Here is a 24,976-nt window from a genome sequence, read left to right on the forward strand (position 1 = left end):
AACACTGACCAGAGCTTTGGTATAAAGGTATATAATTATTTATTTAAACACACACTTGTGAAATACACTACCACTAATATGGCAAGCAAGTTCAAAACACAGTCACTATTACTATATGTACATCCCTGATCACTTATTGAACAAGTCTTAGTTAAAACACCACTTATTTTCAGACAGAGGTGAGCGCTTAACTCAAGATGGCACTCCAATATGTTATTTAATAAGGGAGGGAAAAGGCAGAAATTAGAAAAGTACACAATACTAATACTTTAGAAGAACCTCAGCAAGGCAGGAAAGTCAGGGTCTACTGGTGAGCAAACGTTCATAGGCCAGGCCCACTCTTAGAGAGAGCAGAATGAAAATGCGCCCAAGATCACACAGTTGAATAGGCTTGAAAAGTCTTGCAGATAGTTCAAATAGGAATTAGATCAGCTCAGAAAAGTTTAGTTAGCCAGCCTAAGGTCAACCCAGTTGGTAAATTGAGGATTTAAGAGACATCCCACACAAACCGTTGCAAGGGAGGCCAGGCGGACACAGTACCTTTAAAGTGGAGAGGATCCTCCAGCAGGGGCAGTTGTTCCTGGCAGCGGGTGCAAGTCACGGCGTCGTCCAGAGGAAGAGAAGATCTCGACGTGTAGGAAAGCTGAAGGTCGTTGCACTGCCAGGGAAGAAACCAGCCGCGGAGTTCTCCGGTTAAAAGGTACTACGCTTTTATTTGCGGTAGTGGTTAAACGTGGTTATCTGGCCGCCGGGGTGCTTGGCACGGGCGATTCGACCATGAGATGGTCCAGGAAGGCGAAAAGAGGGCGAACTGGTTATCCCCACCAGCTCAGAGGAAGAAGACTCTCCGGGATGAAGATCTTCTCTGTCGTCGGGAATTGGTGAGACGGTTCAGCAGGGCTCCACCGGTGGTGTCGTCGTTGCGGGTCGGCTCAGCTTCTCCCTCCTCGGATTCTTTAGGTCCTGTGGCGAATTCTGAAGTTCCAGTCCCCAAAGCCCTGCTTTTATGCAGAAAACCCCCATTCATTCAGCCTAGCTGTCAATCAAACATGCTAAGTGGTGAGCCAGGCGGCTCACCACTTGGGCCAATCACACAAGAGTGCGACTTGAGTTGCCAGAGAAACTCAGTTCAGGGTGCCTAAAACCCCCTCCCACACATCCTGTAGACCCAGACAGAGTGTGGCACCACTTTGGAGGGCTTCTGTGCAGAAGCCTGCCAAAAAGTGGAACAAAGGGCTTGACTTGGGTTGGAGTCACAGAAACGAACACAAACCCCATTTTGGAACCGACTTTTGGCAAAAAGTACCAACCGGTGAATTAAATAAATAAACCGGCGGTATGTTCGAGGCTATATTAAAAAGTGGTAGCCTCGAACAATGGGAAAATCCCATAGGGATATATTCACGGTCGAATATAAAAAGTAGTATCCACTGCCACCAGCCAAAACTCGATCAGTGAGGACTGGACAGTGCCCCCTCGAACAACAGACCCAGGGGCAATCGAATTGCCCCTACCAGTACGTCTACAATATGATGGTTTGTACTGGTTCTGTTCACAATTTAAGACTAGTAAAGCCAATGGTGACTTTACATGCCCTGGGAGACAGTAGTCAGTCCCAGGGTATGGAGTCTATGTTGGGGAGTCAATATGACACCCCTGTGTTACTGAGGGTGATGTGTAACACACATACCAAAAACATATGAAGCCCTATGGGGTAAAAGACCCCATAGCCCATAAAACACATACAAACACATACAAAGTCAAAGGAACACCTCAAATCATGTCTAGGAGTGGGAGTAAAAGAGTCTCACTCTTAGCAGGAGAAGAAAATGAACCCCAAAAATCCAGCAAAGCTGCTGGGGGACTCACTAGGTTTGGGAAATTAGCCTTTACAGAGAATTCCCCCTAACACTCGCCCCCCCCCCAGACTAAGGGACAGGAGGATTTAATCCAATACTGGATGAATCTCGTACCTCTAGTCGATGACATACATCCTAGAGAGACCATCAGCATTTTGGTGGTGACTGTCAAGACTTGATGGTCGTGTAGCCAATGAAACCTCCGTCCCCAAGTACCACTTGAGCAAACAAGAAATTACTGCCCGAGCAGTCCTTGAGGCCACAGGTGGTGATCTTCGTCAGCCGCAACCAGGAATGCCTGAAGATGCCGGAAGGTGCTCCCTATGAATGTATCTCCCCGTGTATCACTATTCCAGTGTCCCTAAATTCCGCCCTTAGAAAACGGTTCCAGAGCCAGGATATATAGCATCAGGGACAGTGGACACCCCTGCTTCGTGCCCCACGCTATGCTCCACTCCTCCGATACGTGTCTGCCCATCTTAACCCTTGCTCTTGGATCTTTGTACAAAAGCCGGACCCATCATAGGAACCCTTCACCTATCCCAAAGTGAGCCAGCACTCCCAGAAGCCAGTCCCAGTTCACTGAGTCAAATGCCTTTACGGCATCCAGGGATGCCACTACACTTTCCTCTTCTTCCTGGTTCGTATTATCTAAAACGTAGTGGCATCTGCGTAGATTCCATGTAGTGGTCAGTGCCGGTACGTACCCCATCTGGTCCGGGTGCACCAATGTGGGTATAACCCTTTTGTGTCGGTCGGCCAGGGCTGCTGTGAGGATCTTGGAGTCCTGGTTTATCAGGGAGATTGGCCTATAGGACCCGCACTCTAGGGGTGGCTTCCCTGGTTTTAGTATAGGCACTATTATGGATTCCGACATGCTCCTCGGGAGCCGTCCCGTGTCGTATGCCTCCTCTAGTGTCTCCAGCAGTCTCGGGGCCAGGCTGTCCCTGTATTTCTTATAGAATTCCCCTGGTAGCCTGTCGGGTCCCGGGGACTTCCCTGTCAATAGCTGGGCTATAGTCGCCAACAATTCTTCCACTCTGAGGGGAGGTGTCTTAACATCTGGGCTTGCTCCTCTGTTAGCTGGAGAAGTTTGATTTCTGCCAAAGCATCTGCTATATCTCCCTCCTCCGCCTCCTGGAACCGGGAGTATAGTTTCTCGTAGAATTGCGAGAAACCTGTATTGATGCCTTCCTGGGTCCTAATCACCTGCCCTCATTCATCTTTAATTGCATTAATTGGTTCTCGCTTGCCCTCTTGTTCTGTTAGCCAGGCTAGGAGCCTGCCGGGCTTGTCTCCCTCTGCATGTAGCCTCTGTATATACTTCCCACAATCCAACTTCCCCAGCCTGCCATGCACTGTTGTCGCAAGGTAATGAGATTTCTTGGTCTCCTCCTGTCTTGCTCGCCCTTGCCTCCGCCCTCTCGACCTCCTTTTCTGCTCTTTAGTTCGGCCAAAATCTCTCCCCTGAGGCCGCCAGTCTTCCCCATTGCAGCTCCTCTAACCACCACATTTAGGGCCTCCCAGACAGTTCCAGTGCTATCCACACTCCCTGCATTATGCTCAAAATAGTCATCTATCGTGCTATGGACGTACTCCTGGAATTACCCATCTAACAATGCTTCCACCCTCAGTCGCCATGTGGGTATGGGAGCTCTCCTGTGTGTATGTGCCCAAGCCACCCCCAATGGGGCATGATCGGACAGTGTTCGTGCATAAATGTATGCCACGGTGAATTCCCCCAGTGTCTCTTTGCCCATGAACAAATAGTCTATTCGAGTGAATGTCCCCTGTGGGGTGCTATAATGTGTGTATCACCTTTTGCCCTCGTGTACCTCCCTCCAGTTGTCTTCTAGCTCAAGCTGCTACAGAATCCTCCGTAGTGCTCTGGCTGGCGGCGCTGGTTTCTTATGCTTGGTGTCCGACCTGTCCAGTCGGCGGTCCAACGTGCAGTTAGTCTCCGGCTCAGATGATCGTTGCATCTCTACTTGGGGCCAGCCGAGGCGTGTGACCCCTGAAGAATTCTGTTGCATCGTGGTTGGGAGCGTACGTGTTCACCAGGCACACCTCCCGATACTCCTGCATTCCCTGTATGATCAGGACCCTGCTCTCTCTGTCCTTTTCTTGTTTCATGAATTGGAACAGAATCCCCAGAGCAATCCAAGTGATCGCTCCCCTTGCATAGTTGGGAGTACGTTGAGCTATACATCTGGCCTCCCCATTTTTTGGCTAACTTAGCTTGCTTTTCGGCCGTCGGGTGCGTCTCCTGCAGCATTGCAATATGAACCTTTGCCCTGTTCAGCCAGGTGTAGACCATCAACCTCTTGACGTAGGCGTTCAGCCCTCTGACATTCCACGTGACTATATTTATTGCCTCCTGGCCCTTGTGGTCTCTGGGTCCGGGGGCCCTCTCGTTCCCATGGGCTCATATGCTGCTGTTCTTCTGATGTTTAATACTTCTGGGCATGCTTCTGCTTCTCCCAGCTCATTGGGGTGGTGCCGGCCCTTTCCCTCCCCGGTAGGCTCCACCTGCATTTGTTCTATGAGAACCCACGTCCCTGGTGTTTCTATCCGATTCTCTGTGTTTAGCCGTAGTTCTAATCAGTCTCTCTCTTCTCCTCTGCCTTGTCCTTGTCGTTTGATGTTACTTTCTCCACTCGTGCTATTTCCTAACCAGTCTAACCCAATAACTACTACTTCTGCCTATCCAACCATTCACTAACTATAACTGTTAACCAAATGCCTAGCCACCCTCCCCCTGCTCGGGCCTCGCTGCTTCTCCTGCACCGCCCACACTGGTGGGACCAGCTTGCGTCAGCGTGATGCCTGAAAACTGACATCCTAACTAACTGAAGTTTTGGGGTCGCGTGTCTCGCCGCCATCTGTGTGAATAATTAATCTTGTCACTCCTTTATTTATTTCTGCTGGCTTGCGCAGTGCCCAAAATGTCTGGCCCGTCATCCCGTGATTAGTTCATTCTTGCTGGAATCCAGTGGATTCTCATTATTGTTAGCGTTACTGGGCCTCCCTTGCGGGATGCCCTGTTGGTCCATCCATGTCTGGGCCTCCTCTGCTGTCTCAAAGAAGTGCGATCTGGCCTCACACATCACCTTTAATTTTGCCGGGTACAACAACATATAACGTAAACCAGCTGCCCTGAGGCGTTCCTTGGTAGGTCCTTATCTAGCACGTTGTCTCTGGACCAGGATGGTATAGTCTGGGTAAATGGTTATTCTGGAGGAGTTTCTGGTTATAACCCCTCCTTTCCTTGAGAATGTCAGTATTTTATTACTGTCCTTAAACTTCATGAATATTGCGATCATTGATCTCGGGGGAGCTCCTGGTTGGGGCCCTCCTGGTCGAGGCCCTGTGGGCTCTCTCCACTGCAAAGCCCTGGGATGGAGCTCCCTGCTCCGATCTCGTGTATCAGGAGGTTCTCGACATAGTTTGTGGGGTCCTGGCCCTCTTCTCCCTCCGGCAGTCCAACAATCCGGATATTATTCCATCGAGCCCTCCCTTCTTCATCATCCGCCCTCTGTTCCAGGATCTTTACCCGTCAGAGCACATCTGACATTTGTGTCTGGGTGATTGTAATGTCCGTAGTGTTTTGCTGGACTTGCTGCTCCGTCGTACCCACACAGTCGGCCAAATCCTGTGCATCTTGACGGAGAAGGCCCATGTCCACCATCACCGTGTCCATCTTGTTTTCGAGGGATGTCTTCAGGGCCATTATAGCCTCCAGTATTGTGCTTTCATTATCAGCCTTCTCCTGCTGTACGGCGCTGGACGAGCCCATGGCAGCGTCCCATGGAGTATGCTGGTCCTTCTCCCCCCTCCTGGCAAAATGTTCAATGCTGGTTGGCCTGCCTTTTTCCCCCTTTCGATTTCTTTGGTATTCTTTGCTGTTTAATGTGACCCGTCCTTTTCCCCCTTCTTCTGGCCGGGTGGCCTGCCAAGCTTCTGATCCCCTTTATAAGTTGCCTGTTGCAGCTCAGAGGTGGTTTGTGCTGGTTTAAGTATGCGGTTAAGGGCCTGTGGACTGTGGCCTCCGACGTAATATATGTTGCCTCGTCACGCTAATTGTGGGATGCAATGCCATTGTTTAATGATTGCGGCTTTTCCCTTGTTCAGGGTGCCCTCCCTTTGTTCCAGCAGTCCCTGTTAGCTTGCACGTTGCCAGTGGTCCGCAAGGTAATGGATAAAATTATGGTCTGAGGCCTTTCCAGATTGCTGTCTATAGGCTTCTCATGCCCACTCAGCCTTCTTCTCCCTCTGGGGGTGCGCAGTCCCCAATGATTCCCCGGTGGCGGGGTCTCTCACTCTCTCACTCTCTCAGTCTCTGTCTCTCACTCTCTCACTCTCTTCCCCCTAGCCCTCCCTTCCGTTTACCTGCTGGCAGTGTTGTCCTCGCAGGCTTTCTTCCGGAGGTTGATGCCTTATCCATTAGCTGCCTGGGCACTCTGCGCCCTAGGTATCATGCAAGGTCCTCCTGCTACAGTTGAAGGGTTCTCTGCAGCCCTCCTGCTGAGGCTGTTAGGCGGAATCCTGTGCAGTTCCCTTAGGGAACACTGCAAAAACATTAAGACTACAGGTGTTGGCAGTAAACCCACTTGGTAGCAGTCTGTACCACACAGATTTACCGGGTAGCTGTGGCTGAGCAGTCAGACTTCTCTCAAGAAGAGTTAGGCAGTATATAGAGCATACACATTAGGTACCCAAAATACAGTAGTACAAGCAAACACTGACCAGAGCTTTGGTATAAAGGTATATAATTATTTATTTAAACACACACTTGTGAAATACACTACCACTAATATGGCAAGCAAGTTCAAAACACAGTCACTATTACTATATGTACATCCCTGATCACTTATTGAACAAGTCTTAGTTAAAACACCACTTATTTTCAGACAGAGGTGAGCGCTTAACTCAAGATGGCACTCCAATATGTTATTTAATAAGGGAGGGAAAAGGCAGAAATTAGAAAAGTACACAATACTAATACTTTAGAAGAACCTCAGCAAGGCAGGAAAGTCAGGGTCTACTGGTGAGCAAACGTTCATAGGCCAGGCCCACTCTTAGAGAGAGCAGAATGAAAATGCGCCCAAGATCACACAGTTGAATAGGCTTGAAAAGTCTTGCAGATAGTTCAAATAGGAATTAGATCAGCTCAGAAAAGTTTAGTTAGCCAGCCTAAGGTCAACCCAGTTGGTAAATTGAGGATTTAAGAGACATCCCACACAAACCGTTGCAAGGGAGGCCAGGCGGACACAGTACCTTTAAAGTGGAGAGGATCCTCCAGCAGGGGCAGTTGTTCCTGGCAGCGGGTGCAAGTCACGGCGTCGTCCAGAGGAAGAGAAGATCTCGACGTGTAGGAAAGCTGAAGGTCGTTGCACTGCCAGGGAAGAAACCAGCCGCGGAGTTCTCCGGTTAAAAGGTACTACGCTTTTATTTGCGGTAGTGGTTAAACGTGGTTATCTGGCCGCCGGGGTGCTTGGCACGGGCGATTCGACCATGAGATGGTCCAGGAAGGCGAAAAGAGGGCGAACTGGTTATCCCCACCAGCTCAGAGGAAGAAGACTCTCCGGGATGAAGATCTTCTCTGTCGTCGGGAATTGGTGAGACGGTTCAGCAGGGCTCCACCGGTGGTGTCGTCGTTGCGGGTCGGCTCAGCTTCTCCCTCCTCGGATTCTTTAGGTCCTGTGGCGAATTCTGAAGTTCCAGTCCCCAAAGCCCTGCTTTTATGCAGAAAACCCCCATTCATTCAGCCTAACTGTCAATCAAACATGCTAAGTGGTGAGCCAGGCGGCTCACCACTTGGGCCAATCACACAAGAGTGCGACTTGAGTTGCCAGAGAAACTCAGTTCAGGGTGCCTAAAACCCCCTCCCACACATCCTGTAGACCCAGACAGAGTGTGGCACCACTTTGGAGGGCTTCTGTGCAGAAGCCTGCCAAAAAGTGGAACAAAGGGCTTGACTTGGGTTGGAGTCACAGAAACGAACACAAACCCCATTTTGGAACCGACTTTTGGCAAAAAGTACCAACCGGTGAATTAAATAAATAAACCGGCGGTATGTTCGAGGCTATATTAAAAAGTGGTAGCCTCGAACAATGGGAAAATCCCATAGGGATATATTCACGGTCGAATATAAAAAGTAGTATCCACTGCCACCAGCCAAAACTCGATCAGTGAGGACTGGACAGTGCCCCCTCGAACAACAGACCCAGGGGCAATCGAATTGCCCCTACCAGTACGTCTACAATATGATGGTTTGTACTGGTTCTGTTCACAATTTAAGACTAGTAAAGCCAATGGTGACTTTACATGCCCTGGGAGACAGTAGTCAGTCCCAGGGTATGGAGTCTATGTTGGGGAGTCAATATGACACCCCTGTGTTACTGAGGGTGATGTGTAACACACATACCAAAAACATATGAAGCCCTATGGGGTAAAAGACCCCATAGCCCATAAAACACATACAAACACATACAAAGTCAAAGGAACACCTCAAATCATGTCTAGGAGTGGGAGTAAAAGAGTCTCACTCTTAGCAGGAGAAGAAAATGAACCCCAAAAATCCAGCAAAGCTGCTGGGGGACTCACTAGGTTTGGGAAATTAGCCTTTACAGAGAATTCCCCCTAACACTCGCCCCCCCCCCAGACTAAGGGACAGGAGGATTTAATCCAATACTGGATGAATCTCGTACCTCTAGTCGATGACATACATCCTAGAGAGACCATCAGCATTTTGGTGGTGACTGTCAAGACTTGATGGTCGTGTAGCCAATGAAACCTCCGTCCCCAAGTACCACTTGAGCAAACAAGAAATTACTGCCCGAGCAGTCCTTGAGGCCACAGGTGGTGATCTTCGTCAGCCGCAACCAGGAATGCCTGAAGATGCCGGAAGGTGCTCCCTATGACCACTGTAAGGCAAACACGAAGTTAGGTCACAAACACAGAACCCCAGGCTTGTATATGAATGTGTAATAAGTCTAGAATAAGGCTTACCCTCAGGAGTTGGTCGGGACTTAATAATGGTGTAAAGATGTTTGTCAGAGGCAGCCGGCAAGGGTGACGACCAGATGACAGGTTGGTAAAGCACTTAGTATGAATGAAATCACCACCTTACGTAGAAGCCAGAAAACTTAAGTCAATCAGTTGAAAAGTGCGTAATCCAAGAACATAGTTCATAACAAAAGGGCAATCCAAATAGCAATCCAGGGACGGAAATGTGGTCGAATCCAGTAGAAAATAGTTCCAAACAACGGTACCGTGAAGGAAGAAGCCAAAATCAGAGTCCAAGATCAATCCGAGGTCAATGGTAGTAGTCTGAATCCGTAGTCCGTAATGCGCCCAACAGGATCAGCTGTGAAGCGTAGAAGGGCAGTCAGCGCGTCCCTTTTGAACGCTGACTAATGATCACATGACTCTCATCATCCGTCACGTGATCGAACGTGCTGAAAGAGGAGCTCTCAGGTGCCGGCAACGGAGACGTTGTAGAATGCCCGTGGCGCGTCTCCATGGCAACTGCCAACGCCGGAATGGAAACCAACGCTGAGATGGCAAGAACCGGCGTCGCTGACCTTGTCCCATTCCTTGCAGCCTGCAGGGGAGAGTGTGTTTTGGCATGTATTTTGGTGGAGAAAGTGGGAGCTGTATTGTGAGATGTGTTCATGGAACGTAGGGGCATGACAGAGCCCCCCCTCAAAGGCCCACGACCCTGTGGGCTAGAAGGGTTCTCCCGATGGAACCTGGACACTAATAACGGGGCATGAACATCAGACGATAGGACCCAAGACCTCTCCTCAGGACCATAACCCAACAGTCCACCAAGTATTGTAACCTCCCTCTAACAACCCGGGATCCCAGAATAGCGCTAACTTCATAATCCTCCTGGGAAATCACAGGGACAGGACCAGGAGCGGGAGCAATGCGTGTATCTTCAGGTCAAGGCTTGAGAAGAGATGTGTGAAAAACAGGGTGTAATTTCCATGAGGCGGGGACGGCGAGTCTATAGACCATAGGGTTCGGGTTCAGGACCTTGGAAACCCTATACGGGCCGACAAAACGGGGCAGCAGTTTACGACAACCTGGTATATGGAGATGCCGTGTAGACAACCATACCCGGTCGCCTTGCTTATATGACGGGGCCTCTTTCCTTTTCTTGTTAGCGGCAGTACTCATAGACACCTGGGCCTCCTGGAGATGGACAAGGGTTTGAGCATGGACGGATGCGAGATCTCTGACACAGTCATTTGCCGGAGGGGTACTGGTACTCAATACAGGGGCATTGGCAGGATTCGAATCAGAAAAGGGTAAAGTACGTGGATGTTGGCCATAGAGCCAAAAAAACGGAGAAAACCCAGTGGACGAGTGCAGGGCGTTGTTATATGCAAATTCCGCAAAACAAAGAGACTCAAGCCAGGTATTCTGGAATTGCAAAGTTAAGCACCTCAAGTACTGTTCCAAGACCTGGTTTACTCTCTCAGTTTGGCCGTCGCTTTCTGGATGGTAAGCTGAAGAAAAACGGGCATCTATACCTAGTAGTTTGGTAAGAGCCAACCAGAAACGTGAGGTGAACTGAGACCCCCTGTCTGACACAATGACACTCGGCAAACCGAACAGACAGAAAACATATTAAAAAAAACATACAAGCCAATGAGGGAGCAGTAGGAATGCCTTTACATGGTAAAAAATGGGCCATTTTTGTGTATGAGTCTACTACCACCCAAATCGTGTCATAGCCTTGTATTCGTGGTAGATCAGTTATCAGGTCCATGGATACCGTATGCCAGGGTTTCGGGGGTATGGGCAATGGTTGTAGCAGTCCTAGTGGACGACCCTTCCGTGTCTTGCATTGTGCGCATATAGAGCAGGTGTTAACATATGTCTCCACGTCTCGCCGCATCGATGGCCACCAGCACCAGCGTTTCAACAACTCTAGAGTACGTCGCTGACCTGGGTGGCCATTGATAGGAGCATTGCGGGACCACTCTAAGGCCTGGTTGCGAGAGTCACTGGTGGGGAGGAACAGTTTTCCTTGAACAAAAGGCAACCCATCCTGCATAACGGTATCCCAATCAACCAATATTTGGGGATGTTGTATAACCCATTGGCGTATAGCCGTTATCATAGGAGGAGATGGAGTACAGGTACAAACAACATGGCCTTTACCTAAGAGAGTTTCGGGATATGAAGGGAGAGGTATTCCCCCAGGTGAACGGGACAGAGCATCCGCTTTACCATGTGACAAACCCGGTCTGTGTTTGACAAGGAAGTCGTATGCAGCAAAAAAGAGGTGCCAACGAACTTGTCCACTATTGGCGCATTTCAGAGACGCTAGGTCCTGTAAGTTTTTATGGTCTGTGTAGACGATAGTCTGATGTCTTGCCCCCAGAAGATGGTGTCTCCAGACCAACAATGCGTCTCTGATGGCCAGGAGCTCTTTTTCAGTGACCGTGTAGTGAGTTTCGGTCGGTGTGAGTTTCCTGGAATGGTAAGCCACCGGGTGTAGTGCTCCGGTGGTAGGACAAGGCTGAGATAGGACGGCCCCTAAGGCAAAGGAAGAAGCATCTGCTTCTACGATATACGGAAGCTCCGGGTCAGAATGCTGCAGGACTGGGGCCGTGGTGAACGAGGTTTTAAGGGAGTCGAAGGCTGCTTGATGTGCATCGGTCCAGATAAATGGAACTGCAGGACTGGTCAATGCGGTTAATGGTGCCACAATGGAGGAAAAATTCGCAATGAACCTCCGGTAAAAATTTGCGAACCCTAGAAAAGATTGCAATTGTTTCAATGTAACAGGTACTGGCCAATTTGTGCTAGCCTGGACTTTGGATCGGTTCATTGTTAGCCCCCCAGGTGAAATATGGAAACCCAGGAATTCAACTTCAGCTGTATGAAACAGACATTTCTCAGGTTTAGCGTATAGTGAGTTCTTCCTGAGTCTTGTGAGTACCTCTCTGACATGAATGACGTGTTCGGCCAATGTTTGGGAGAATATCAGTATGTCGTCCAGGTACGCCACGACATAAACATCCAGAATATCACTAAATATATCGTTTACCAATCGTTGGAAAATGGCAGGGGCATTACAGAGGCCAAAAGGCATCACCATGTATTCATACAATCCTTGGCGAGAACAGAAAGCAGTCTTCCACTCATCCCCGGGTCGCATGCGGACTAAATTGTATGCCCCCCGGAGATCTAGTTTGATATAGATGGAGGCATTGGTCAACTTGTCTAACAGGGTAGAGATGAGTGGAATAGGGTAACGATTCTTTATGGTAATCGCATTCAGGTGTCTGTAATCTACACAGGGGCGGAGATCGCCTTCTTTTTTCAGGACAAAAAAAATGGGGCTGGCCACGGGTGATGAAGAAGGCCTGATATGTCCTAACTGTAGGGCGTGGCGGATGTATTCTTTAAGGGACGTTTCTTCATTTGGTGATAGTGAATAAATGCGTCCTTTGGGAAGCGATGCCCCATCAATTAGGTCAATAGAACAATCATACGGTCTGTGAGGGGGCAGTATCTCGGCAGATGTTTTATCAAAAACCGAATGGAAATCATGGTATTCTGGGGGTACTCCTGACAAAGTGGCTCCCACCGTGTGGGTTGTTTCGGGTGGGTCGTTCTCCCCTACAGGGGCTAAGTGTAGGGCCCCAAGTGCCCTCGCAGGGTTGTTGAAATCATCTTCCAGTAAACAAAAGTGTTGGCAAATGTCTGATTCAAAAGAAACCTGCCCCGTACCCCAGTCGATGAGTGGGTTATGCTTCTTCAACCAGGGAAGGCCTAGGATTATTCCAAACTGTGGTGTGGATATCAAATCAAAGGACAACTGTTCTTTATGGTTACCCTGAATAATCACGTCCATCTGAGCGGTCTGTTGTTTAATCGGACCAGAAATGAGAGAGGACCCGTCCACAGTTTGGACTGGTTCGGGATGTGTCTTGGGACCTCATTACACGGAAGGCTATTAGCACCCTGGACCATGCCGGTAAATTACCGGCACCGCCTTGGCGGAAAGGGGATTTACCGCCCCATTCCAAGGTTGGTGGGGCGGTAAATCCCCCTTCCGCCATTGCACTTCCCCATTCACATTTCTGCCCCATAGGGCTCTATGGGAATGGGGAAGGCGCTAATTACGGCACCGCAATTTTGCGGTGCCGTAATTAGCTCCGAGGTCCCTTAGCGGGTTGGTTATTAACGCCTGCAAAAAGCAGGCGTTAAAACACCAACCCGCTAAGGGACCTCGTAGTAAGGCGGTAATGGTTAACGGCCACCGTTACCATTAACGGTGGCCGTTAACCATTACCGCCTTTCGTGTAATGAGGCCCTTGGTCACTAGTGGAAGGTTCAATGCTTTGGCCAGGGGTATATCAATAAAGCAACCAGTAGCTCCTGAATCAATAACTATATGTACTGTGTGTGAACACTCCCTATCAGGATGAAGCACTGCCTGAACGACCACTGGTCTTACTGGGCCGAAAGTAGAAACCCTGGGGTTGTGAATCAAGCTCGTCTTGTCCCCCATACTCAAGGACGAGCTTTCTGAAAACCCGAAGACTTGTTCTTCGGGCGTCTTGGGCACTCTTTGACGAAATGACCACTGAGTCCACAGTAGAAGCATGCATTGTCGGTTCTCCGACGCTCCCTTTCGGTCTGAGTGATGGGACTTCGTAGACCACCTATTTGCATGGGTTCACTTGTACCATCCGGTGGAGAGGGCAAGGGTTTGCCTGAAACCCTAGATTCCGCCCGACGTTCGGTCTTCCGAGCGTCTACGTGAAGAGTTAGGTCTACTAGTTCGGGATATGCATCAGGAAGGGAAGGAATGACAGAAAGGGCGTCCTTCATAGCGTTACACAGACCTTTGTAAAATACCACAGCTTTCTTGTTTTCAGGCCATGAAGTCTCAGCTGACAATTGGTTAAAGCGTGTGATGTATTCTATTAAGGTTTGTCTGCCTTGGGATAGTTCTAGGAGCTCCAGATCCCGAGACTGGGCTTTGTACCTGGTATGGAATACTTTGGCCAACTCGCTCACCAGAAGATCGTAAAGGGCTGGGTGGTTGTTCTCAAGAAAAGGATTAGCCCAGGTAGCTGCAACCCCGGTCAAATGGGATAACAAAAAGGCAGCTTTTGTGGTGGAATCATGGAACACCAGTGGTCGGCAAAGAAAATGAAGTTTACACTGATTAATAAAAGTGCGATGTTTTCTAGGATCACCCTGAAACTTCTCAGGAGGTGCCAATGGAAACTGAGTAGGTAACACCACGGGAGTAGGTGGTGTAGGAGGTACAGAGGGACCCGGTGGTGGTGTTGCCTGATCGCCAAACTCAGCATCTGCCGGTAAAGGGTTGCGGGTACTTTGGATATTATCTAAGCGATGATGTATCGCGGTTGTGGCAGCCGCTACTTCGGTTCTAAGGGATGCAACAGCTTGCATTAGAGCAGCCACAGGGTCCCCGGCAGCAGGTTCCATCGTCTGGACGACCAAAAAAAAATGGCTTCACAGTCAAGACTTGATGGTCGTGTAGCCGATGAAACCTCCGTCCCCAAGTACCACTCGAGCAAACAAGAAATTACTGCCCGAGCAGTCCTTGAGGCCACAGGTGGTGATCTTCGTCAGCCGCAACCAGGAATGCCTGAAGATGCCGGAAGGTGCCCCCTATGACCACTGTAAGGCAAACACGAAGTTAGGTCACAAACACAGAACCCCAGGCTTGTATATGAATGTGTAATAAGTCTAGAATAAGGCTTACCCTTAGGAGTTGGTCGGGACTTAATAATGGTGTAAAGATGTTTGTCAGAGGCAGCCGGCAAGGGTGACGACCAGATGACAGTGTTGTGTCCTATTTCCATGGACATGTTTCGTTTCACAGTTATTGTGTGAGTCCTTCCTCTTTGTTCATGCGGGGGTTGTGGCGTGGCCACGGAAAGGGGAAGAGGCGGGGCTACCGCCTCCGACGCCAGTTCTGGCGCCGAGAATAAAGTGAAGTGCATCGTGTTACCCCGGCTCCCGCGTTTCATTGATTGTCTTAATTTATTCACTGGCTTTGGATTGCCGAACGCATTTTGGAATCCAACACTGGCGACGAGGACGACTGACTCACACCCACCAGCAGGCAGCTCCAGCGTCGCGTGTGGGCCGCGTGTGGGCCGCGTAGCATCGCCACTGCCTCCGGCGTTGCTGCACATCGTCGGCCCGCCCACGCCCACCCGCAGATAGTTCCAGCATCGCGTGTGGGCCGAGGAGCTACGCCGCTGCCGCCGGCTCTGCAGACATCCGCTGGCAGGTACAGTGTCACGTGTGGGCCGTACAATAAAGCTGCTGCCCAGGCACGGCAGCCTTTTCATTTTGCCTGATTCAGCAGTGGCGGTGGAAGGAAGCTCCCGCCAACTCACATTCACACCAGGAAGGGAACTCTGCAGCCCAGCAACCAAGGGCCTCCTGCTGCTCATGACGCCCCCATGCAGCCCAAGTCACCGCTAGCCCCTACGTTCAGCGGGCGAGGCCGTGCTGGTGCAGGAAGTGGCGAAGGACCCCCAGCACACGCCACCCCAGTGAGTAGAGTGCCACAGCAGCGCAGCCCAGTCATATCCACCAACATGTCAACAGACAATATTGACAGTGGCTTACAGAGCCCCCAAGCCAGCTCCACTCCGAGAGCAGCCAGTAATGGAGAGGACACCTCCTCTGAATCTCTGCAGCTACAAGCAGTCCCTCACTTTGACATGACGGACACCAACAGCCTGGCACCCAGATGGGCTCGTTGGCTAAAGGAACTCCACATCTACATCGACTCCTCGGGCGTGCGAGAAGAACGCCGTTTGAGAGGCATCCTGCTTCACTCGTTGGGCCCTGTGGTGAGAGACATCGTGTTCGAAATGCCCGAGGACAACACCAACTCTTTTCAAGGCATAATTGACTCATTAAATGCATATTTCGCACCCTTACGGAACGTCGACTACGAGAGACACGTGTTCCACACAACGACGCAAGACAAAGATGAAAGCATGGACAATTTGATCATGAGGCTAAGGAAAAGAGCCAAGTACTGCGACTTTGACAAATATTCCACTGAAGAGGCCCTAAAATCTCAAGCCATCGCAGGGTGCGGTTCCCCTGACTTTCGCAGAAAATTGCTACAAAAGAGCAGGACACTAGAAGAGATCCTTCAAATTGCAAGAGCCGATGCTGCACTAACCCTACAAACGGAATCTCTAGGCAACATTTCCATCAGGCAAAATGCCAAATCAGCCTCTCTCTGCCCCATCCGCACGCCTGTCAGCCCGTCGGAACAAAAGAAATGCTATCGATGTGGTTTCCGCTTTCCCCATGTAGGTCCATGCCCTGCGATTGGACATCAGTGTGACAAATGCGGGGGGGACAACCACTTCCAGTCCGTCTGCAAGAACATCAAATTCCTCCAAAACTCGGGAAGCAACAGAGAAGGCGGACGCTCTAGGCGGGAAAGCCCGCGCAGAAACTCACATCGAGGCTCCACGCATGGAAGGAGGCGCTCTCACAGTTCAACCAAAGAACAAGCGCCCTCGTCGAGAAGGCGAGAAGAAAGGAGAGAGAGAGAAACGTCTAACCACCGAGAGAGCAGACGCCACTCTCCGCACCGCAGACCAAGACATAGGATCAGATACGTGGATGATTCGCCTCAGGACAGACAGATAATTAGGTCATCTTCATCCAGTGGAGAAAGAAAACGAGCATACGTACATGCCATTGGAAATGCCACAGCGACTGAATACAGTCCAACACTACTACTCCAACTGAATGGCCAAGATCTAGAATTTCTGATAGACACAGGCGCCACTGTGAATGTCATCAATGACATAATATACAAATCGTTGGAAATCAAGAAAGACTTAAAGAAAGCCGACACGCTAATATACCCCTACGGATCCAACAGACCGCTAGACTGTATCGGGATGTTCAACGCACGCTGCAATTACAAGGAGCAGAGCCAGAAAGTAAAGATATATGTAATCAAAGGTGAAGTTCCGGGAGGAAGCATACTAAGTTTCCGCACAGCGATACAAATGGGCCTCATCAGCATCATGTATCAGATCATGTCTGCATACACCTCAGGCGCCAAAGACATGATACAAAAGATATTCCCGCCACTCTTTAAAGGACTAGGATGCTTAAAGGACAAGCAAATCAAGCTGCACATTAATCAGCAAGTAAAACCCATCGCTCAACACTATCGGGGCATTCCCCTCAATATACAACGGCAAGTTGAGGATGAGATCCACTCACTACTCCAACAAGGCATAATCGAACCCGCGTCGGGCCCGACTCCATGGGTTTCACCAATAGTACCGGTACCCAAGAAAGATGGCACCTCCAAAATACGCATCTGCGTAGACATGCGGGCTCCAAATGTGGCCATTGAAAGAGAGCGGCATCTGGCTCCACGTATGACTGACATGATACACCTTCTACATGGGGCCACCGTCTTTTCGAAGCTTGACCTGAACAAGGGTTACCACCAACTTGAACTTCACCCGTCTTCTCGATATATAACCACCTTCTCAACCCATCTAGGACTCTTCAGATACAAGAGACTAAGCTTCGGTGTGTCATCTGCAGCCGAGATCTTTCAGAATGAGATACATCAAATCATTAAACACATCCCGCACTGTTTGAATTACAGCGATGACATTCTTATTTTCGGCACCTCCCAAGAAAGCCACGATGACACGCTACGAAGGGTCTGCATGGCGCTAGAAAACGCCAATCTTACGCTCAACCCGGAAAAATGTGAAATCAACAAGACCACACTGAAGTTCTTTGGACACATATTTTCAAACAAGGGCATGCGCCCAGACCCTGAAAAGGTGCAAGCCCTGGTGGATGCCCCCACTCCCATTTCATCATCCGGCATACGATCATTTCTGGGCATGGCAAGTTATTGCACGAGGTACATTCAAGACTTTGCGTCTGTGAGCACCCCGCTAAGAGTCCTCACCGGGAAGGACCAGGAATTTGAATGGACAACAGAATGCGAAAAGGCATTCCAGGAAATCAAACGACGCATATCATCAGCGTCATGCATGGCTTATTACGACCCTAATTATGACACGGAACTCACCGTGGACGCCAGTCCCGTAGGTTTGGGGGCCATTCTAGCTCAATCCAGACCGGGAGCGCCACCCAATGCACCCAAGCGCATAGTAGCCTACGCCATTCGGAGTCTATCAAAGGCAGAATGCGCATACTCGCAACCCGAAAAGGAGAGTCTCGCAGTTGTATGGGCGTGTGAGCACTACCATCTCTTCTTATATGGCCGCCCATTCACGGTCGTGACCGATCACCAATCGCTAACAACGATATATGGCAAACCCACGGCCAAAATGCCACCCCGAATTGCCAGATGGGGTCTACGCTTACAGGAATATTCCTTCAAGATTATACATCGCCCGGGGAAAGAGAACAACCCAGCCGATTTTCTCTCCAGATACCCACTACCAGCTCAAGTGGAACGACAATCCATAAAAGCAAACCAATACCTTAACTTTCTAGTCAACAATGCACTCCCCAAGCACGTCTCCATTGCTCAACTCGTGGAAGCCACGTCTACAGACAAGATGATACCCATCATAAAAGAGTGCCTGCGAACGGACCGGTGGCATGTCAAAGAACTGACCGAAGCAGAAAAGGCTCAACTCCGTGTTTTCAAACTGATACGCCACACGTTATCCGTGTCCCCGGAAGGTTTGCTGCTCAAAGAGAACCGAATTGTAATACCCTCCAGCCTGCAGAAGCAAATACTGGACATAGCTCACGCTGGCCACCGCGGAATAGTGTCCACCAAGAGACAACTGAGAACAAAGGTCTGGTTCCCCAAACTGGACGAGCAAGTAGAACAGATCCTAGGCAATTGCCTCACCTGCCAAGCGGTGGGTCCCCGAACATTCCCGGCACCCCTACAACCATCAGAGATGCCTCCGCAAGTGTTGGACCGAGTGGCTGTAGACATGTTTGGACCCCTGGCAAACGGGAAATACGTGCTGGTAATTGTAGACGAAATGTCACGGTTCCCGGAGGTGCATCTCATTCACTCAACAAGTGCCCAAGCGGTCATACCCGCCCTGGACAAGACTTTTGCTGACTATGGTATACCATCGATAGTTAAGTCAGACAATGGCCCACCATTCAGTGGACATGACTTCGCAATGTTCGCGGAACACCTTGGCTTCCAGCATAGAACAATCACACCGCTGTGGCCACAAGCGAACGGAATGGCTGAAAAATTCATGAGCTCTCTCAAGAGAACCCTCCAAATATGTTCCATCACAAATCGGTCATTCATGCAGGCCATTTGCACCCTCCTACGTGAGTACCGGAACACTCCACATAGCACCACAGGGGTGTGTCCGTCCACGTTAATGTTCGGGCGCATCATACTAACGCAACTGCCCCACAATCCTCATGCCCGTCCGTCGCCAACGGCCGTTGGTGACGCCATCAGAAGAGACAAGCGGAGCAAAGAACTAACAAAAACTTACACTGATCAAAAGAGACAGGCCAAGCCTTGTCACATTCAAGTGGGCGACGTGGTGTTGGTGAGGCAAGAACAAAACACCAAAGACACCCCGGCATTCAGACCTGAACCATTAAAAGTGACGCACGTGAATGGCTCCATGATAACAGCAGCCAGCCCCACAGGGACCATTACGAGAAACTCGTCATTTTTCAAGAACTTTGAGGGACACTCTGAACCGATCACTGATCGCTCGAGGACTGACCAGGAATCCTCAGAAGTGGAGTCAGAATATCAGATGGAAGTGCGAGATGCGGACGACAGCGACAGCGACACACCTGTGCGGTGGGAGAAGACACCACGGAGAAGCCCATCCAAAAGGACTATTCGCCGACCCCCTCGGTGGATAGAAGAAATGTAAGAACGTGAGCTCCTCATTTAAGTGGGGGGGAGATGTTGTGTCCTATTTCCATGGACATGTTTCGTTTCACAGTTATTGTGTGAGTCCTTCCTCTTTGTTCATGCGGGGGTTGTGGCGTGGCCACGGAAAGGGGAAGAGGCGGGGCTACCGCCTCCGACGCCAGTTCTGGCGCCGAGAATAAAGTGAAGTGCATCGCGTTACCCCGGCTCCCGCGTTTCATTGATTGTCTTAATTTATTCACTGGCTTTGGATTGCCCTGGATTCCGAACGCATTCGGAATCCAACAGACAGGTTGGTAAAGCACTTAGTATGAATGAAATCACCACCTTACGTAGAAGCCAGAAAACGTAAGTCAATCAGTTGAAAAGTGCGTAATCCAAGAACATAGTTCATAACAAAAGGGCAATCCAAATAGCAATCCAGGGACGGAAATGTGGTTGAATCCAGTAGAAAATAGTTCCAAACAACGGTACCGTGAAGGAAGAAGCCAAAATCAGAGTCCAAGATCAATCCGAGGTCAATGGTAGTAGTCTGAATCCGTAGTCCGTAATGCGCCCAACAGGATCAGCTGTGAAGCGCTGAAGGGCAGTCAGCGCGTCCCTTTTGAACGCTGACTAATGATCACCTGACTCTCATCATCCGTCACGTGATCGAACGTGCTGAAGGAGGATCTCTCAGGTGCCGGCAACGGAGACGTTGTAGAATGCCCGTGGCGCGTCTCCATGGCAACTGCCAACGCCGGAATGGAAACCAACGCTGAGATGGCAAGAACCGGCGTCGCTGACCTTGTCCCATTCCTTGCCGGCAGGCCTGCAGGGGAGAGTGTGTTTTGGCATGTATTTTGGTGGAGATAGTGGGAGCTGTATTGTGAGATGTGTTCATGGAACGTAGGGGCGTGACAGTGACACCCTGACCTGTGTTCAATGGTGAAATCAAACCCTTGTAGGCAGATTGACCATCTCAATAGTTTTGGGTTTTCCCCCTTCATTTGCATTAACCATCTCAAGGGTTGGTGGTCAGTCTGAATGACAAAAGTAGAACCATACAAGTATGGCCTAAACTTCTTCAGTGCCCACACGATAGCAAAACATTCTCTTTCAATTGTTGCCCACCTTGTCTCAGGATCCTTCAGTTTTCTACTGATGAAGCAAATGGGGTGTTCCCTACCCTTCTCATCCAGTTGGCTAAGAACTGCACCTATACCTACATTGGAAGCATCAGTTTGTACAATGAAAGTTTGGTGGTAGTCAGGAGCTCTCAGTACTGGAGCTTGGCAAAGAGCTTTCTTCAGGTTTTCAAAGGCCTGATTGCATTCCTCATTCCATTTGACCTTCTTAGGGAACTTTGGAGAGGAGATCACATTCAGTGGAGAAGCTATGGTCCCATAGTTCTCAATGAAATTCCTGTAATACCCAGTGAGGCCTAAGAAGGCTCTCACCTGGGTTTGAGTAGTAGATGTTGTCCAATTTTGCACAGCTTCAACCTTACTGAGCAAAGGCCTTATTTCTCCACCTCCTACCTCATGCCCAGGGTAGACCACTTCACTCTGTCCAATCTGGCATTTACTTGCCTTTATGGTCAGATTGGCCTGTCCAAGAGCCTGCAAAACATGTCCTAAGTGGTTCACATGCTCTTCCCAGGATTGGCTGAATACTGCAATGTCATCCAATATGCCATGCAGAAGTCTTCCATCCCATTCAGAACCTGGTTCACCATCCTTTGGAATGTAGCAGGTGCATTTGTCAGTCTAAAAGGCATAACCTTAAATTGGTATAAGCCAACTGGGGTTGAAAATGCAGTTTTCTCCTTGGCATGGTCTGTCAGGGCTATTTGCCAATAGCCTGACGTAAGGTCAAATGTGCTGAGGAACTTGGCTGAACCAAGTCTTTGCACCAACTCATCTGTCCTTGGCAAAGGGTGGGCATCAGTCTTGGTGACTGCATTAAGAGCTCTATAGTCCACACAGAATCTCAGTTCCTTGGATCCTGTGTCACGACCATTGGCGCTTGGAGGGTTTGGCGAAGGTGGAAGTTCCGTCGCCATTAGACGGTTCCGTTACGTTTTCGCTTCAACGTACGGTGCAGTCTAGTGTTTTTCCAACATGGCCGCCCGCCGTGTATTTCTCTATCCGAATCTCAGCGGGCTGGCGCGTTGCAACTTGCTTTCCCGTTCGTTGCGTGCGCTCAGTAGCGTTGTCCCCTCTTAGCGATCTTCCACCCCCAATTCCTGCTACACTCTCTCCCGCTTGCTCTCTCCCCTCTTCCTCGCTTCCTACTCTATCGGAGGTACTCCCTGCTGGCCGTTTTCTCCTGTCAGTGTCTCAGGAGTTCTCTCCTCTGTGACGCCCATTCTCGCTGCTTCGTTACCTTCTTGTGATTCCACCGCTTCTGCCTGGAGCCGATTTCTCTGGATACTGCTTCTAGTACTCCACGCTTCAACGGACCTGCTTCAGGAGTCTTCTGTCAACTTGTGGGGGTTTTTTGGGCCTCGGAGGCTTTTTCCCCCGATAACAACTGGCTGTCACGGGAGGGGGTCATCGTGAGTTTTTCTCTGTTGAGATTCACGGTGGCTTCTTTTCGAGGCAGACCGTATCTGCTCTCCAAGAAGAAGTCTCAAAGGGAGAAACCACGTCGAAGGAGAACCCACTACTCTTCAACATCAGGTGAGGAGGAGGACGGTATTTTGGGGGAACCTTTCCTATCAAGTGAGGAGGAGGACATTACAGACCTAGTGGGCAATTCTGCAGGCCAGTCACCAATCCTTGATAGCTTGCAACGCCAAAAAGAAGAAGACATGGCCACGCCACAGCAGTTACAGGAGCTGGTGGCCGCAGTTCAGAACCTTAATGTCGAGGTCCAAACACTCAAGACCGACAACGCAGCACTCCAACAGAGAGTAGCAACTAGAGAACAACAGGCTACTGATCTACCCCCTTTGCCTTTAGTGTCAGGAAAGTTTGATGGCACTGAGAGAAGGGTAAAAGAATTCCTTGATGCCTGCAATATTCATTTCACCTTTAGACCCTATGCGTTTTCCACGGATCATGCTAAGGTGGGTTTCATGATCACACACCTAACTGGGAACGCCTTGGCATGGGCAACACCATTGGTATCCCAGTCAGATCCTGTGTTACAGGATTATACTGCCTTTAAGGATCTCCTTAAACAGACCTTTTTGCGGACGGAATGTGCCCACATAGCTAGTGAGGATTTACTGGATGTGCGGCAAGGGACCTCAGATTTACTATCTTACATAGCAACATTCAAGACATTGGCTGCGGAAGCTGGGTGGCAAGAACAGGCTCAGTACACGATTTTCCGCAGAGGTTTACGGGAAGAACTAAAGGACGAACTTGCCAGGATTTCTCGTCCTGACTCTTTCTCGGATCTATTAGCAGCAGTACTAAGAATAGACTTCCGCTTAACCGAACGGAAAAACGAAAGAAAGAAGAGCCGTGGCCCAAACCTGTTCTCAGACTCTCACACCCCCGCCTCCTCACCTGCTACTCGAAAGATCCGAGACGAACCCATGCAAGTCGGAACCACTAGACCTCCCTTGACCGCCGAAGAGAAGAGGAAGAGACGTGACGAGAATCTTTGTCTGTATTGCGGTTCTGCTGCCCACCTGTTGAGGGACTGCCCTTCTGTGCCCCCCCGAAGGTCGGGAAACGAGCGCCCTCGGTAGTTGGTAGGACGGACTACCGAGGGGTGCTTCCCTGTTCTTACACCACACTTTCCGTTACCTCTGCCAGAACGCCAGAGGACCTCCGCCTGATGGTGATAGGCATCACGCTCCGTTTCAGAGACAAGGAAATCGACACGCAAGCGTTGTTGGATTGCGGAGCCGCAGGAAACTTTTTGGACACCTTGTGGGCGGATAAGGTGGGTCTATTTAGAATTGCAAAAAAGGAGGATCAAAAGGTGGAAGGAGTGGATGGAACACCCCTATGTTCCGGACTCATAACTCATACCACCGAAGCTATACAAGTATCTATACAGCAACACAAGGAGCAGTTATCATTTGACATAATCCGAGCAGCTCATTTCCCTGTCATCTTGGGTATCGGTTGGCTCCGGAAGCACAACCCAACTGTGGATTGGACAAACAACCTGTTAAGCTTTCATTCCAAGTATTGTTTGAAGGAGTGTTTACCTGAACCCCAACATGAATTGGTCAAGACGGTATGTGCTACGGAACAGAATACCGTAAATTGTATACCCAGTTGCTATTCCAAATTTACTGAAGTATTTGAAGAGCAGGTACCCATTGAACTACCTCCGCATAGACCCGAAGACTGTGGTATTGATCTGGTTCCTCAGGCATTGGTTCCTTTCGGCAGGATGTATCCCCTCTCATTGTCAGAAAAGGCAGTCCTCAGGCGCTACCTTGACGACAATCTCGCCAATGGACTGATTCGTTCTTCTAAATCCCCCGCAGGCGCCTCTTTGTTTTTCATTCCTAAACGCGAGAGCAAAGAGTTGAGACCGTGTATAGACTACAGGGGTCTCAACAAAGTGACCATCAAAGACCGTTACCCGATGCCTATCATCCATGAGATCCTGGAAGCCGTTCAGGGCTCTGTAGTATTCACCAAGCCCGACCTACGAAACGCCTACCATCTACTCCGGATAAGAGCGGGTGATGAATGGAAGACGGCTTTTCGCACTCCCTACGGCCTATACGAATATCAAGTAATGCCGTTTGGCCTAGTAAATGCACCCTCCATATTTCAGAGGTTCATGGACCGCCTATTTTCAGATCTTCTGGGTCAAAACACTGTGATCTACTTGGATGACATTCTGGTGTACTCTCGCAATTTAAAAGACCACATTCTTCAAGTTGGAGAGGTCCTAAGTAGGCTTAAACAACATCACCTTCTAGTAAAGCCGGAGAAATGTACCTTTGCCCAGTCTTCTGTATCCTATTTAGGATTCATTCTATCCGAGCAAGGGATTACTATGGACCCCAAAAAGGTTGAATCCATACTTGGTTGGCCGTCCCCCACCTCTGTCAAAGAGATACAACGGTTTTTGGGACTAGCCAATTTTTACAGAAAGTTTATACCCAACTTCTCACAACTCACTCTACCCATAACCTCGCTGCTAAAGAAATCTTCTGAACCTTTTATCTGGTCAACAGCCGCTGAGGATAGTTTTCTCCACCTGAAACGAAGTTTCTGTTCTGCAC

Source organism: Ambystoma mexicanum, chromosome 4p (assembly GCF_040938575.1).
Source record: "Ambystoma mexicanum isolate Mex_15411 chromosome 4p, UKY_AmexF1_1, whole genome shotgun sequence".
Lineage (NCBI taxonomy): Eukaryota > Metazoa > Chordata > Amphibia > Caudata > Ambystomatidae > Ambystoma > Ambystoma mexicanum.